This window comes from Anolis sagrei, chromosome 2, assembly GCF_037176765.1.
Source record: "Anolis sagrei isolate rAnoSag1 chromosome 2, rAnoSag1.mat, whole genome shotgun sequence".
NCBI classification, from domain to species: domain Eukaryota; kingdom Metazoa; phylum Chordata; class Lepidosauria; order Squamata; family Dactyloidae; genus Anolis; species Anolis sagrei.
In genome coordinates, this window is record NC_090022.1 from 45521689 (window position 1) to 45539628 (window position 17940).

At 41.1% G+C, this 17940-nt stretch overlaps 1 protein-coding gene across 1 annotated transcript in view; it reads left to right on the plus strand.

The window, feature by feature from the left end:
- The first annotated feature begins 436 nt into the window (after positions 1-436).
- Positions 437-17940, plus strand: part of LRRN1 (leucine rich repeat neuronal 1) — a 36262-nt gene continuing 18758 nt past the window's right edge. The window contains exon 1 of the mRNA XM_060766309.2: positions 437-756. The gene's annotated coding sequence lies outside the window, so the exon portion shown is untranslated. The remainder of the gene's footprint in view (positions 757-17940) is intronic.

Below are 17940 nucleotides of genomic sequence, written 5' to 3' on the forward strand. Positions count from 1 at the left end.
GGGTGTTGTCGTGTCAGGAGCGACTTGAGAAACTGCAAGTCGCTTCTGAGCAGATTCTCCTTCACTATTCTAGACCAGCCAAGAAAGAAGTCATGCCTTGTTTCTCCTCCTCCTGGCAGATCCTTGCTGTGGTCGCTTGCTGGCCTTTGTGTGTCCCAGGCAGGTCTGCTTCTTGACACAAAGGTGCACAAAAGCCAGGAAAGAGAGGGAGAGAAAGCAGCAAGCGCCCTGATGGTCGAGGGGCCTCAAGAGCCACGAGAAGAGGAGGAGGAAGAGGAGGAGGAGAGGAGGGTCGAGGTGGCTCGCTCTTCTTTCCCCCTCAGCCACCCCCCCCCGGTTCGTTACCATGGCACCGCGCGAGCCCTGCCTGGCCCCTCGAGAGCGGGGCTGTCCCCTCCCTCCCTCCCTCCCTTTGTTTGCAGGCCCTCCAGCTGGTGCCCTGCTTGCTTGGCTCCCCGGCGAGGAGGGAGGAGGAGACAAAGGGGAGAAGAGCCGCCAGAGCAGCCAATGGCGAGGCGGCCCATCAGCTGACCCGCCAGGTGCGAAGCCGGAGCTGAGCTGAGCTGAGAGGGAGGGAGGCAGGGAAGAAAGGAAGGCAGGCAGGAAGAAAGGCAACGCCGGGAGGAGAAGCGGGAAAGGAGGCTTTCCCAGCTCCCTTCGGAGTGGACATTACAGCTCCTTCGTTGGCTCTTCTCCGGTCCCACCTGAGCAACGAAAAGACAAAAGGGAGGAGTTGGGTCTTTTTTTCCCCGGAAGGTAAGTCTGTTTCTGGGGAGGGAAAGGGGCGGGAGAGGCGGAGGCTTTACCTGGAAGGTGGGGGGAGCAAAAGAGTCAAGAGAAGGTCAGGAGAGATGGAGAGACTCAGAGGAAGGAGGAGAAGACGAGAGTTTGGTTGGAAAGGGGTCCTTCTTGCGGGGAGGAAGGCGTTCTTCAGAGGGGATGGCGACCCAAAGGGAGGAAGGAGGGCCAGACACTTGGTTTCTCCCCTTCATCAGGCGGGGAAGGGTCACTTTGGATGGCGAAGAGGAACTTCTTGCCTTTTTCCTGCCCAGTTTGGTGGGTTGGTGGCCCGTTTCCACTTCCGATCCGCCTCAGGGTCGCTTCTTTGTGGGCTGGGGGAACTTGGGATGCATCTGGATCAGGCCTGGGCAAACTTCGGCCCTCCAGGTGTTTTGGACTCCAACTCCCACAATTCCTAACAGCCGAAGGCTGTTAGGAATTGTGGGAGTTGGAGTCCAAAACACCTGGAGGGCCGAAGTTTGCCCAGGCCTGATCTAGAGTGTTAGAATTGGCGCAAGCACTTTTTGGCAATTAAAGTGGGACCAACTGGATTCATTCGACTGTCTAGACCTCTCTTTTCCTGTCTCTCCTCTGCAAGTGGGAGCTGGAGATGCGGGGCAAGTGGGGGAACTTGCCTTCCCTTGGCCCCCCTTTGTGCTGCCCGCCCACGCGGGATGGCGGCCGGGAGAAAGCCGTCCGATCGCAGCTCTGTGGGCTTGAGGCGTCCCCGTCCCATTGTCTTTCCGCAGAGGCTGGAAAGATTTGCGTGAAAGGCAGCAGCCATGTGGTCTCTTTGGCCATTGCATGGCTGGCTGCAAAGGGGATTTACTGCGGTCGGGAAAGTTAGCTCTGTCCAACAATGGCCAGGATAAACAAGGCGAACGTTTGGTCCTGTGCCTGCCTGCTCTACACTCCCTCCTTCCTATCTCTGTGCCTGTGAGAATCCTTCCTGGAATGCCATCTACTCTTTGATGCAATTGAGTTCTACAATCCCCTTGTCTTTGGCTCTTTCCCCTTCCCCACAGTTTCTCTTCCAACCCAGACCCAGTTTGGGTTTGCTGTGAGTTTTCCAGGCTGTATGGCCATGTTCCAGAAGCATTCTCTCCTGACACTTCTCCCACACCTCAGAGGTTGTGAGGTCTGTTGGAAACTAAGCCAGAGAGGTTTATGTATCCAGGGTGGGAGAAAGAACTCTTGTCCGTTGGAGGCAAGTGTGAACGTTGCAATTAATCACCTTGGTTAGCATTGTGAAGCTTTGCAGCTTCAAAGCCTGGCTGCTTCCTGCCTGGGGGAATCCTTTGTTGGGAGGTGTTAGCTGGCCCTGATTGTTTCCTGTCTGGAATTCCCCTGTTTTCTGTGTGTTTTTCTTTATTTACTGTCTTGGAGGTTGTGAGGTCTGTTGGAAACTACGCCAGGGAGGTTTATATATCTGGACTCATGTCCAGGGTGGGAGAAAGAACTTTTATCTGTTGGAGGCAAGTGTGAATATTGCAATTAATCACTTCGGTTAGCATTGCAAAGCTTTGCAGCTTCAAGGCCTGGCTGCTTCCTGCCTGCGGGAATCCTTTGTTGGGAGGTGTTAGCTGGCCCTGATTGTTTCCTGTCTGGAATTCCCCTGTTTTCAGAATGTTGTTCTTTATTTCCTGTCTTGATTTTAGAGTTTTTAAAATACTGGTAGCCAGATTTTCTTCATTTTCATGACCCAGTTTGTTCATTTTGCTTTTTAGTGAATTCACTTGCTTTAGTGAGGGACTAAACGGTTTGCCTTTTTTACAATTAAGAACAGGAAAAGTATACAGGGCTAAAGGTCCTGTCCCGTTCCTCCTCCCCCCCCCCCCTTTTTTTTTTTCTTATTCTCATTCTGTATGGTGAGAAGGAGACTTCTGCTGCCTGTCCAGTGGTGGGCATGTGTGTCCCCCTAAACCTCTGATTTGCATGCAAATGGGAGCGCACCCTGGCAGATGTCTTGCCTCATCCATTCACATGAAGGAATTTGAAAAGACAAGGAGTCTTCAGTTTAACAATAGACCTTAAGAAAATGGCATAAAGGCGCAGTGTGAGGGTGTCCCCCCCTTCTCTGTTTGGAAATTATACGGCTTGCTTGCTGTCTGTGGCGATCTGACCATTACGGGACAAAACCCACTCCCTTCTGAGAAGTTTGATGTAGCTTCTTAATGTCAGGTCAGAAAGGAGAGCAAACCAGGCCTTTTGCTGTCCCAGCTCGTTTTAACAGGGACTGTTAACTGATTCACAAATGAATCAGTGAGTCTGTGAGGAGAATTAAGTGCCAAGAAGCTGAAGTCCTAGAGTTGCTGCTGAGAGATGTTCTGAAGTAGCATTTCAGGCTTTCTACAAGGTCACCTAGCCAGGGATTGGAAGGAGTCCTTCATCTTGGAAGAAAATCTACTTCCATTGAAGACTATCAGTCCGTAGGAAGACAACAGCTCCCAATAAGTTGAAAGACTTATCTAGAGGATAAATTTTATGAGGGCAGGAATACAGTAATTCATGACAGTTAGATATAGATTCCCTTACTAGTCCTGACTGCAGAAAGAGGGAAAACTTATTTATTATTGTGCATTAGCTTTTTTTTATTAGCTACATTGTATTATATAGGCCCCCTGGTGCTGTAGCGGGTTAAACCACTGAGCTGCAGAACTTGCTGACTGAAAGGTTGGTGGTTCGAATCCGGGGAGCAGGGTGAGCTCCCACTGTTAGGCCCAGCTTGCCAACCTAGCAGTTCGAAACCATACAAATATGAGTAGATCAATTGGTACCACTTCTGCAGGAAGGTAACGGCGCTCCATGCAGTCATGCTGGCCACATGACCTTGGAGGTGTCTACAGACAACGCTGGCTATTCAGCTTAGAAATGGAGATGAGCACCACCCCCCAGAATTGGACATGGCTAGACTTAATGTCAGGGAAACCTTTAGATTATTATATTGTATTATATCACACCTTTCCTCCACTGAGCAAAAGGCAGTATACTTGGCCCTCCTCTCCAGCATATCCTTACAACAGTTTTGTGAGGTAGCTCATTTTATTTATTTATTTATTTACAGCATTTATATACTGCTTTTCTCACCCCTAGGGGGACTCATACACTGCAAATAAGTAACTGCCCCAAGGTCACCTATTTGGAGCTTGAACATCCCCAGCACCATAATAAATACACTCCACTTGCACTCTTAGATAAGCTGCTGCTTCTAGTTTCTGAGAAACATTTTTCCAACAGTGAACTGCCAGTTTGGCAAACTGTTTGGCATACTGTATATTTGGCAAATCAAACCTACAGTATGCAAATATTGCAAATAAGTCTGAAAATGGGATTAGTCGACTTGTCCACACATTCCTGCCATAGCTTTTACTGCCATAGCTTTTGTAAAGTTGCCCTTGTTCCTGAAATCATATCTTAATTTCTGGAGGTGGCTATTTGTATTAAGGCAAGTTCTCTCACCTGCCAGTGTTCGAACATCCTTGAGACACATTGCAAGAGTGGTATTTTTATGAAGACCGGAAAGTTATTCTGGCAGTACTATTAATGCTACTAATGAGAGAACCAGTGCTGTGTAATAGTTTGAGTGTTTTATTTATTTATTTATTTATTTATTTATTATTTAAACTTATATGCCGCCACTCCCCTGGGGCTCGGAGCTGCTTACAAGTATAGCTAAACTAGAACCCTGGAAGACCAGGGTTTGATTCCCTGCTCAGATATGGAAACCTACTGGGCAAATCACATTTCACATAGAGGAAAGCAATGAATGACAAACATTCTCTGAACAAATTTTGCTGAGAAAGAACCATAGAATCATAGAGTTGAAAGAGACCTCGTGGGCCATCCAGTCCAATTCCCCTGCCAAGAAGCAGGAAAATCACATTCAAAGCACCCCTAACAGATGGCCATCCAACCTTTGCTCAAAAGCCTCCAAAGAAGAAGCCTCCCTGGGATACTTTCACCATAAGTCAGAAATGACTTAAAGGCATTTAACAACCATTTACTGGTGAAGCCCGGGACATTGTTGTTTCATTGTGCACACAAGCCGTTTCCTTCCTATCCTGATTGATCTGAAGTAACAACATGTATCTATGTAGTTACTTCAGTTTCATTCCACTTTAATTGTCTTAGCCACAACCTAAGGAATCATGGCATTTGAGGTTGGGGAAGAGGCTTAGAAATCTCTGCTACTGAGCTTCAGTCCTATACTACTCAAAGGGGTTGGCCATAGACTAGTTTTTGGTCTGTGAACCATTGGCTCTTTGTCTGCAGCAAGTTTCCAGGGGAAACAGTTGTAGTCGGTTGACAAAAATATGGTAGTCCCTGACACATTAGAAATAATTAGTTCCCACATCAGCTAGCATGAGCAGCACTGTGTTGGCCTGCTTCCTTAAACGACATTCTCCATGTAACTGTGTATAAAACAGAATTAAATTGATTTAATTCTTAATTCTTCTCTTTTCAGAAGCTTAACGTCCCAGGGCTCCTCAGAATGGAACAATGACAGTTAATGAAAAAACTCATAATATGGCTGTATAGTCCAGATATACATTAAATTAACCATAATAAGAGACGTCCAAGTTAAATTGTCTACATTAAGAACCTAGAGTTCTAATCACCCATCATCTAGATAGACTTGGAAGCCTTTATGGCAGAGCAAATGTATAATATCCCATATTTGGATTCCGATCTGCCAATCTTAATTACCTTACGATAATAGAGTTGGCATCAGTCACTGAACCAGTAGACACCCCCCCCCCCCCGGCTTTTAAGTGTTCCTTGGTGCAGAATCTTCTTTTCTCACTGCATTTGTGTTTAGTTCAAGTTTGTCTTGTGCCTCTTGCCACTAGCATGGTCACCAGGAAAAAGAAGGGACAAACAAATTTATAATTTATGCTGAGCAGCTTGTGTTGGAGAAGGAGTATGAAAAAAATAGATGCTCTCTGGATCAAGTGGAAGGAATAAAGTAAATTAATGTAACAGACACATTTTGGGCTGAATGTTAACAAAAAGAGTTAATAATCTGCCTTGCAAAAGCCAATCATCTTTGGTTTTTTGCTATTCCATCCTCCCTGCCTCCCAAATACTTTGTTAGAAGTCAAAGAATATTTTTGGCTCACTGATACCATTCTTGTACATGGATATAATTCCTTTCAGCTGTCTAGGATCAAGCATCAAATTTCCAGACAGCTACCAGCCACTTCTCCTGTTCCATACATGACAGCTGACAGACTACTGTAATCTGTCTCTGCTCTTAGTTTACAGAGTGAGCTCTCCAGTGACGCCACAACAGAAAAAGCAGCCAGGGTGTTTTTGTTGTTGTTTTTTAGATATCCCATTGACCAGCATCACTGAGACTTGCATACAGGTGGAATTTAATGGACTGTTCTAACTTTGTAAAACTCTTGAAGGTCTTGGCATTGGTAGGGCAGATACCCTTCCAATGTTAATCATCATGCAAGATTGGACAGCTTCTATGTAGCAGATCACAATCTCAACTAGCTATTCTTTTTGTTAACATTGAGCCCAAAATGTGTCTGTTACATTAATTCTACTAATGAAAAGCTAAAGAAAAACAAAGAGTAACAATGTAGTTTAGTGAAATGTAGGGTCTTTAGAGTTAACAAACTTTCTATTTTGTTGTCTGTTATACATACATTACATTGTTGGTGTGGGTCAATATCTGAGAAATAATTAATTAGGACTTTCAAACTTCCAGGAAAATGTTAAAATCTATGAATAAAGTGAATGGGAAGTCGGTTTACATAACAACAGATTAGCAGGAATTATCTTTATGTTTTCTGTAACTTCTTGGACCAGTAGTAAAGATTTTGCATTCAGATGAATCAACAGGCATCTGTCTAATTCTAACATAATCAGTGACAGATTTAGTTACAAGAAACCATTTTCATCAAAGCAATTTTGTCTCATCTGCTCATCTAGAAAGAAGAAAATGGCCCATTTACTCCATCAGATCCCATTATTCCATCACTGGAAGATTTTCTAAATATGGGTTTATCGGAATACATTGTGTACCAGGATTTGATTTTCTGCTGCTAACTTAGAAACAGAATGAGTTTCAGATACAGAAAGTTTTCTTTAAAAATCATCTGCATAGCTATGTTGGAGGATGAGGCAATTATTTTCCCCGCTTCAAAGCTGACAGAATGTAGTTCATAAACTTATTCTTTGGTGACTTACTTTGATTTTCTAAGGTCAACGGAAACATTTGTGTGTATGGCTAGCCTCGGGGAAGGTGGCTCAATTTAGTGACTTTAGCTGACTTAGACCCACTTATTTCAATGGTAATTACTCTCAAGGAAGTGTATTTAATATCATGTGTAAAGAATGAGGGATACGTTGTAGTTTTGGCATGATAATGCCTCAGGGTGGTTGAGGAGGGAAGAGGGCAAGGAATAGACCTGAATAACCTCTACAAAAGGACACTGGGACATTAGTTTAACATTCATTCCCATTCACACAAAAATAAAGGATAAAGCAGGAATAAAGAACTGCTAGTCTATCAGATAAAAGATGAACAGAACTAATGAAGATACAGTCATAAATCTGTGTTCCCTATTACTTATTTAATTTTAATGCTTCTTTTAAAAAATGGAGCTTTGATTAATGAAAAAAAATTGTAATTTTCAGACCCCAACCATCTTAGTTCTCAAATAATACTCTTTTTGGCAGGCATGTGGTCCTCACAGCTGTCCTCTCATTTGTGTATGAAATAGAAACACTGGTGTCATTTGTAGGTTACCATAGCTACACGAACAATACATGTGTGATACTTCATCCTTCTAAGCTAAAAGGGGTTTTCAGTTCTGTGACTAGAAAATGTCTGCCAGGAAAGGGGGGAGAACCTATGTGAAGAGGGACTTAAAAACCACACACACCTCTCATTTCTTCCCTTTTTAAATCACTCTCCAGAATGTTAACTTCTCACAATGCTCCTTTTCAATGTAACAAAAGCTAATTGCCAGCCACCAGCCAAATAAAACAGTCAGCAATGTTCCCTCTGCAGATTGCAGGTGTTTCATATACTCGTGAGTCTGCTCTTTGAGTAATAGGCAGATATCACAAAGAAAAAATTACCTGGTGAGCAAGATTTAGGGAGACTTAAGAAATATGTCTTCCAGATAATCTTGGCTCCAGATGATCTTGACTCCAGACTTCTGTATTCAAGTGAAGTTAACTGTCCTGTGCCTGCAAGTTGACTTAGAATCATAGAGTTGGAAGAGACCTCATGGGCCATCCAGGCCAACCACCTGCCAAGAAAATCGCATTCAAAACACCCCTGACAAAACACCCCAGCCTCTGTTTAAAAGCCTCCAAAGAAGGAGCCTCCACCACAACTGCTGAACAGCTCTCACAGTGAGGAAGTTCTTCCTAATATTCAGGTGGAACCTCCTTTTCTGTAGTTTGAAGCCATTGTTCGACGTCCTAGTCTCCCGGGCAGCAGAAAACAAGCTTGCTCCCTCTTCCCTATGACTTTCTCTCAAGGTGACCCCCATGAATATCATAAGGTTTTCTTAGGTAATGAGATGGTTTTGCCAGTTCTTTCCTCATTATACATCATTATTGTATTTTGGAGAAGTCTTTTGTGATTTGGAACATTATATTCAGTGAAAAGGAAAGGTAACAGTGTGGAGGAGGTTTGACACAATCATAGCCTACAAATGTGCCCTTGGGAAAAAGGTCAACACTAGCATTCAAATTAACAAGTAAAATACTTTTTGCAGTAAATATGAATAAAAATACAAAACTGAGTGACTTAGCTAAAACATTAATTCAACTGTGCAGAAAGATGCTGTCACTCTGTCATAGTGCTAATACTTACTCATGTGATTCTGAAATTGTTAGTTGCCTGGGTTTGCGAAACAGCTGGGAGATTAACTTTGACTTTTTACTTTTAAAATGTGAAATGATTTAGTACACATCTGTTCTTCATGCAGCATATGTGTGTCCCCTCCTCCCCAAGTAATATTCATTCTAACTATATTTTTGGGATGAAATACAGACAAGTGGAAAAATCAGTTAGGATTAACTGACAAATTTTTGGATTAGGTAGGATTAACAGAGATTTTAGAACAACTACAAAAATGCTGAAAGTTAGTTTTAGGGCTGTTTTGCTAGCTGTGTAATGCTGGTAAAGGAATTATAACTTTATTTTCCTGTTGAAATGTTAAGTCAGCCTAATCTGTCTTCTATCTGGCATTTAGCTGTTGAAATATATGGCAATATGTACTAGCTTGTTTTTTTTAATGACTATCAAATTTGTGGAGAATAGTTCCATCAGTTGTTACTGTGACTAAATAGTTGAATGATTGAATATGGTTCCAAGTTCAGCTCCTAGTGTCTCTAGTTCAAAGGATTTTGGATGGCAGAATCCAGTGCATGTTTTCTCAGGAGTAAATGTCATTGTATTCAGTGGGGCTTCCTCCCAGGTATGTGTGCACAAACATATTTTGGGAAACCTTGGAGAACCAGCATCAATTGGACACCGAACTTTAAAAAGTTCCTTTTTTAAAAGATTGCAACTCCCTTAGCCACTCTAGTCACATTGCTTTAAGATTAACAAGCAAAGTGGAAGCAGCTGTGTTACAGAGGCTACTGGTGCTTTTGGTCAGAGTTTCTGAGAGGGAAAGCCCAGGGCCCCACTCCACTGAATGAGCCTGATGTGCCAAATCGCTCACCACATTTTGAACAGATTGAGCTAATTATGCACATGACAAGCTAATGAGCATCTCCCCTCACCTACCTTGCCCCTGAAAACCATTAAGAGAAGTGTCTAAAATTACATAAGTGCACATAATACTGAATTTCCTCATTCAGAGGAATGATGTCTATGGAGCACCAGATGTTGGAGACACACAGCTGGGGCTACTGTGCCTTTCATGACATGAAGGCTTTAGTGGTACTTCGCCAAGATCACTATGTGCATAAATGGATCTCACTATGGTCCACCAGGTCAGCTCTTACATATGTAGTCTATCTGGGGGATTACAGCTTTATTTGTATGTTTAAAGAGTATATGCTTCCTCTTCTTTTGAGTGTGAAACTTCTGAGATTCTGTAATCTAATGCAAAGTTGTGCTAAGAGCAGAGCTGGCCTCCCCCCCCCCCCTCCAAAAAAACAACTTTCAGATTTAAAGTAATTTAAATGTTTGTGCCTTTAAATCTGAAAAGTTATCAACTTGTGCTGTGTGTTTGTTTTTCATTGGCGTGCCTACTGTGCTGCTGATATAGGCCACCACTTGAGTGCATTAAGAGAAAAACCTATTTTTGAAACACCTTGGGGTTTAGTATGATACCAGTTTATTTATGAGGCATCTTTCATGTTTTTATAACTGAAGTATTATCATCTTGGAAAACCATGAGGGAAGGTATTAAAACACAGCATAATATTTTCAGTGTCCTTCTTAAATATTTCCTCTGCTCCCATAGTATTTTCAGGGTAGTCAATGGCTTTTTAAAAAGATGTACAGTAATTGAAATCAACATTCAAAGATTTTGAACATTATGTGCTCTTAGGAAATATTACCACTACTTTGTCATGTTAGGATGAGACACATAGCATGTTCTCTTCCTACCTGCAACCAGTGCTACAGAATTTGGAGTCCTCCTAACATGTGACATATTGAGCAGGGTGCACATTGTGGTCATGGTCTTGGAGGTTATTGATCTAAACTGACTCCCTGTGAACCTTGTCACTGACATTTTACATTGCACAGTTGTAGTGATATGGTTACAGTTCATCTCTCATGGTTGTATCACATGGAATCCTGGGATATGTAGTTTGGTGAAGTACTGGAGCTCTCGCTGGAAACATCCTAAATGCAAATTCCAGGATTTCATAGAAAGGAACTATGAGAGCTGAATGTGAATCTTTACTGTGTACAGTGAATAGAACTTAGGTATGAAACGGTCCTATCTCTTACTTTGGATCTCCTTGTTAAGTCCATTTTATTATAGTGTGGAACCTTTATACTTAGCCTAAAAGATGTTCCTGATTTATATATTGATATTTTTATCCCACTTTTCCACTTTAAAAAGTGTTCAGGTAGCCTGAAAAAACCCACCAAAGCCAAACTTACTTGTCACCATGGTTTATTGCAACCAAAACAGATTTAAAAACCACTTTGAATTATCCTTATCCTGCCTAAAAGCAATGAGAAGGGGACAGTTCTGAGGAGAGTACATTCCAAGACTTCAGTGTAACACATTTTGAACAGGAATATAGCGTACACACACCCAAAGTGGGAAGAGACTGTCATTATTATGGCTAGAATCTTCCTGGTTGCATGCCCAAGGTTAGTGTAAAAATAAACCTGCCTATAGATGGAAAGATTGCTGTCATTCACTGCCTTCTTTGGACAGCAGCTCCATGTCCACAGAGCCCAGCTCTCTCCCATGACCATTTCGTGAGGAGGGCAGAGTATCCAGTTAGGTTTCTGCAGAATAGGATTCCAGCTGGTGGAGTTTTATGTTATCCCCATCATTTAGGCTGTCTGCCTTTATAATTTCCTGTATGCAAAATAATCTTGGGGACTAAGAGAAAGAAGTTGATAGCATAGGCTCTCACAGACAGTATTTCCAAAGGGCATAGTATCTTGGGGACTAAGAGAAAGAAGTTGATAGCATAGGCTCTCACAGACAGTATTTCCAAAGGGCATAGGAACAGAGGTTTGTAGAGTCAGGGTGAGTAAATAATCATATGAGTGATGGAGGGAGTTGTTGGAAGGCATTACGATGCTGGCTGGGAACTAGAAAAGAGATGTGATAAACTGGGTAAGAGGACCCCATGAGGCTAATCTTATAATATGTGTAGTATGCCAAGAAATCATTGTGTCTCTTCAACCCACTGTCAATGAACTGGAGTTTATGAATACAGAGACACAGCAGTAACAGTGAAGCACTTTAGTACCCATTCACACTAGTTTACCATAGAGGTCAGGACCATGAAATAGTGGTTTAAAACAGTGAATCAGTCCAGATGTAGGTAAGAGCTCATTACTGAACCCACTGTGGCAGTAATGGTATTGAAGAGCCAGTATTTCTCAGCTGCTGTGGTGTCTGTACAATAAGTTCTAGTTAACATTTCCAGAGCACTTTATAGCATTCTGCAGCATTGCCCAATAGATGAAATAAAGGTGTTTCACTCCCATTTTACTTGGTAAATTTTTTGAAGATATTTTAGTTGAATTCACCTCAACTTGACCACAATAGGTGCTGCAGTTTATCCTATGAGTGTATCTAGTGTAGTATATGGGCCTGTTTTGTTATATTAATGTTTTGTTAACTTAATGCATCCTGTGGATCTAGACAAGAATTTTGAAATAGTGTGACCTACAAATGGTATGCTGATGTTTGGAGAGTTATTTTTAATATATAATTGGTTTGAGGCTTGGGAACCTATAGCTAACTGTCATAATGGCTACAAATATTAAGGGTAATTATTTTTCACTCCAGTTTAGAAAAGCAAAATGCAATCCTGCACACCTTCATTTGAAAGCAAGTCCCACTATTTTCAAAGGGCCTTACTTCCAGTTGTACATGCTCATATAGCCACATTCCAGTTTTATAAACTTACATAAATGAACCGGATTGTGCAGCAGCTGTGTGTGAATTGAACTGAGGCCTCTTAGAATGAGTTATATCAAGATTAGTCATCAGTTCTTACACTTCTGGTTATAAAATGCTATTCTGAAATTCAACTCCTAGCCTAGAGTACATGTTCTGTGTATGAGATTGTGAATTATGGCTCTGCTCTGTTTTGAACAACCTAAATAAGAATAAACCTGGCTTGAAGTTTTATTTTGTTACTGACATATGCAAATACAAAAAAAAAAAAACAACAGTTGAACTATTCAAGTGAAGTTAAAGCCAATGTGGCATAGTAGTTTGAGTGTTGGAGTGGGACCTTGAGAGACCAGGGTAAAATCCCCACTCAGTCATGGAAAGTCACACACTCTCAGCCTCAGAAGGCAAGGCAAAGGCAACACCTCTCTGAATAAATCTTGTCAAGCAAACCCCATGATAGGATGGGCTAAGGGTTGCCACAAGTTGGAAACAATAAAAGGCATTCATCAACAACATGAAGTTTGTATGTTAAGAGCATGTTACTTCAACATAAATTATCTCCCAGTCAGTACGTCTTTATTTTAGGCAAAAGTTCATGAACTTAAAATGAAAATATGAAAAACCCATTTGCAAATGTGCTGGACTGGCTGGCTGGCATTCTTTCCAGTGATCACTCAAATATACAATCACAATACTTGTTCTTCTTATCAAATCACTGGCTGCTGAATATAGTCATCAAGAGAAAAATATTTCAAAACATGTTGAGAGATTACTGTGATATTATCAGCAGTATATATGTTCACGATCTGTGTTAAGCTTAGAGGGGTAAATCAGAGAGGCACCACACTGTGGAATGGTAAAAAAAAAAAAAAAAGTAAAGAAGCGTTTGGGGTCACCATATAGATTATAGTGCCAAATGTGATAATCAGAATTCATACTTCCCTACTGCTCATAACACATATGATATATTCTGATGGAAATACTTTTATGAACATTTCAAATTTCTCAAATGGTCAAGAAAGAAGCCTTCATGCATCTCTGAGGCCCTTTCTACACAGCTGAATAAAATCCCACATTATTTGCTTTGAACTGGAATATATGGCAGTGTGGACTCAGATAATTTATTTCAAAGCAGATATTGTAGCATTTTCTATCTTGATATTCTGGGATATATGGCTGTGTGGAAAGACCCTGAGAGCCCTTCCAGACAGTCCTATATCCCTGAATATCAAGGCAGAAAACCCCACATTATCTGCTTTGAACTGGGATATATGGCAGTGTGGACTCAGATAACCCAGTTCAAAGCAGATATTGTGGGATTTTCTGCCTTGATATTCTGGGAGTTAGGGCTGTGTGGAAGGGCCCCTTGTTGTCACTCGATTTCAGCTAAACCAAAATTTGTAGAAGATCTGGATTTTTCTTTGCTAGGAACACTGTTGAGGATTTCACTCATGAGTTTCTGGTTTCTTGTGGAAGGTGCATGTCTGTGACGAAGACAGATGATATTTGACTCCGATGCTTACTGTAGATGAACACTGCAACCAACCTTGGTCTTCTTAAAGTCCAAAGTTTCAAGTGTGAATGTACCGCTATTCCTTTCAATATCATTCCTACCTATGGAATTTGCATGTCTTCATTTGTCCATGTACCTCAAGGTCCAATCCTATGCTTTTCTGCTTAGAATAGCAGTGGGATTTGTGTATTTCTCTAGATGTTGCTGAATTGCCATCAATCTTCACTATTGTTTAGAGCTGCTGGAAGTTGCAGACGAACAACATCTGAAGGACTGCATGACTTCCTTGACTTCAATCAGCCTATTTCCAGTTAAGTGTGTCTTAAGATTTCAGTGTTGGAAAGGTTCAGCGTGCCTTTGTTGTTTTGAATCACTGAATAAACAAAAGCTAGATGAACACTGTGACTCTGCTTGAAGCAGCTAACAAAACTTATTTTGATTTCAGTTATACAAGAGGCTTTTGCTGCACCTTTGAGACTAACTGAGAAAAAGAAGTTTGTAGCTAGGCATTCATAGATGTCATCTACTTCATCAGATACAGACATGAATCTACAAAACCTTACGCCGATCTTTTTTCTTTCAGTTGGTCTCAAAGGTGCTGCAAGATATCTTTGTTTACTACTATAACACGGGCTATTTCTTTGAAATTGATACCAAATAATGGCATGGCTATTAGAATACGTGCTGTAATGAGAACTAGTGTGTTATAGTGGAGCTGTGGGGTCCTGGGTTGAGATACGCTTTACATTGATGATTTTTAGAGAAGCCAATCTGTCAGGGCTGAAAGATAAAATGAGATAACTCTCTGTTCTCTAATTTCCTGTGGTTTTCTGAAGAAGGGAGAAATACTAATATGACAAAGGCTCCTTGGACTAGAACTGTTCTTTCCCTTTATTTTGAAGAGGTTTGCCCAACTAGAAAGCTGGCTGAGAATCTGCATCACAAGATGCAACTATAGAGAGCTACATCTTCCAGTACTATCATCCAAAACCTGCCTTTTCAGCAGCACCAACTGTGCATAACACAATAATTGTCAGAGAGTTTGGGCAACAGACAGTATGTCATACCACATTCAGTTACAGGAAGAAAATTGGATGTGTTTTCATTCTCCCCTGTTCACCAGCAATATGAAAATGACCATGTTGAGGAAGGCTGCATGGCTGAAAGTATTGGGGCAAAATCTTTGGTCATTTGTGCACAAACATAAGTCTACAATTCCCCTAATCCTACTGCCCACTTGTCTGGAGGGCACGAGGACAGAAAAGCCTGCTCTGAAATTTTATTAAAATATGCATTTCATAAACTATAGCCCAAAATTGTATTAATGTTGTACATTAAGGAGCGGAAAGAGACATTGGTATTAAAGGTATTTCTCATTCCTCTGAAACAGAAACTGCCAAGTGATCTCACCCCAGTAACTTTACTAAGTTTTATTACAGTATAGTAAAGCTTTTACTTTTGTTCATAGAATCATAGTGTTGGAAGAAACCACATTGGCCATCTAGTCCAACCCCCTGCCATGCAGGAAAAGTACAATCAGAGAGGCCCCTACAAATGACAATCCAAAAGTGATGGTTGGAGTTGCCCAGCTCAGTAAAGTGGTGAATCCACTCCAGGTTTTAGTATGGAACTTTATCACCACAATGCATTCAGCATCTTGGCTAGCTCCTTTAAAGTTCATACTAAAATCCAGAGTTGGTTCACCACTCCACTAACATGGAAGCCACAAGCTACCAATGCATATAGCTTATAACCAGTTTGATGCTTGTGCTAAGGCAGATTCATACTGGAAAAGCAAATAATATTGACAGCTAATGTCATAGACCCCTTCTACACTGCTCTATATCCCAGGATCCGATCCCAAATTATCTATTTTAAACTGAATTATATGAATCTCCACTATCAAATAATCTGGGATAAGCAGATAATCTGGGATCAGATCCTGGGATATAGGGGCAGTGTAGAAGGAGCCATAGACCATCCTCAAATTGCAGCCCTCCAGCTGTTTGGGCCTCCAACTCCCAGAAGCCCTAACGAGCTTGTTCAATTGTCAGGAATTCTGGGAGTTGAAGGCCCAAACAGCTGGAGGGCCTCAGTTTGAGGATGCCTGCCATAGACAGTCTGAATTCATAGCATGTTCATGAATCCCTTACAAGACAATGACAAATTTATTATTGATTCTTTTCCACAAGACACTTTATGGGGAAGTATTTTTCTGTGCTCCAAGTTATAGTCAATAGAACAGAACTGATTTAATAAAACTGATTGGCTAGCTTGATCCAAATGATCGGATTTTATTGATCCCATTTAATACATACAATTAAATGTTAAGAAGCAATTTAAAAAAACAATATAATTAAAGCAGTACAACAAACTGTTATAAGCTCTTCAGTTTCGAAAAGCCCGTTGACGGAAGGATAGCATAAAGGTTGCCTTTCTAACCTTCTCAGGAAAAAGACTTGCAGATCTTAGGAGCAACTATTGAGAATATTCTATCATACATCTCAACTAATTGCTCCTATGATGGTGGTGAGAATGAAAAAAGGGCTTGTCTTAAGGATCTCAGTATTTACACCAAATTAGACCATGGATCACGTCGCCTGGAGTCCCTATATCAGGAGAAAAGTGGAATACAAATAAAGTAAATTAATAAAAAACAAATAAATCTATCTCAGAATGGAAATTTAAAAGGGGTTTCAGTTTCTTGTGAGCTATAACTCCCAACAGACCTAGCCAGCATAAAGATGGATATTTCAATTTAATAATAATAATAATAATAATAATATTTCTTACCCACCTCTCCTCATGGCTTGAGGCAGGTCACAGAATAATCAAAACACATAAGCACAGCAAATACACCAAAAATACACATTTTATCTCTATATAAGTTACACACTAAAACGTATCCTTATACATATTTGAGATCTGGAGGGCCACATGAGTTCCACTCCTACTCTAGTTTGTAGTATTAGTCATAGCAGCCGATCTTCAGGTTTCAGATGTCAATGTTGAAAGTATTCACTTATTTCTTGCCGTCACTCAGGATAGGTGCATTGAGGTGGAATTTTGTTCCCACATGCAAGGACAAGATAAGAACAGTTTTACTTTCCTAGTTTCAGAACGATTTTTTTCCTAGCCTTAACTGAAGATATTGAGCATTCTGCCAAAGACCTTTAGCATGCAAAGTGTGCTGCCTTCTACTGAGCTGTGACCAATACTCTCAGGGTGAGAGGTGATTGCGTGACAACTGTTTTCAACAGATGAGTTCCTAATGATGTCAGCTGGGGGAAAAGGGTACAGTTACTAGACAATACAATTCTAGTCATGCTTTAAAACCTGAAACCTCTCATTACTATGACATGAATACTATAATATTTTTAATGTATATGTGTACTCTTGCGTATTTTAAATGACAGGTATTATTTAGCATGCAACTATTCTGGAAGATATGTTGGTATTTTGGGAAAATATAATGGTTATTATAGCCATAATATGTCTTGCTTATGTCTAGACATTTTGGGCCCCATGTTAACAGAAAACAAGGTACAAATTGACGTGAATAAATACCATGCCACAGGGACAACATGGAAACATACTATACGAATCCAGCAGGGTATCCTGTCTTTTTGTTATTTGTTTTGCACTATAGCTCCTAGCAGCTACCTGCCAGCTACGAAACAGTCTGTCTGGGAGGATTCTGGAAATCGTAATCTAAAAGATGAATGAACTTCAGGAGAATGAATTCATACAAGGAAGCTGCATAGTACACATGGCTATATGAGGTTCTTCCATTAGGGTTGCTAAATTCCAAAATGCAGCACAATAAGATCTGTTTGGAATAGCAGATTACAGAATATTTGGGGGACAGTGAGTGGCCACTGTTCTGGCAGGCATCTCGGCACCTGTAGATAGAATGAATAGACCAGGCTGGTGAATATGTGTTTCCCAGCAATGATGCTTTTCTCTGCACAGTGACAAGGAATCTTCCTTTTGTCTTTCCAGAAACAAAACCAACTGGAATTGCTTTCATTCCCCTGTCGATTCTGATTCTGTACAGTGTGT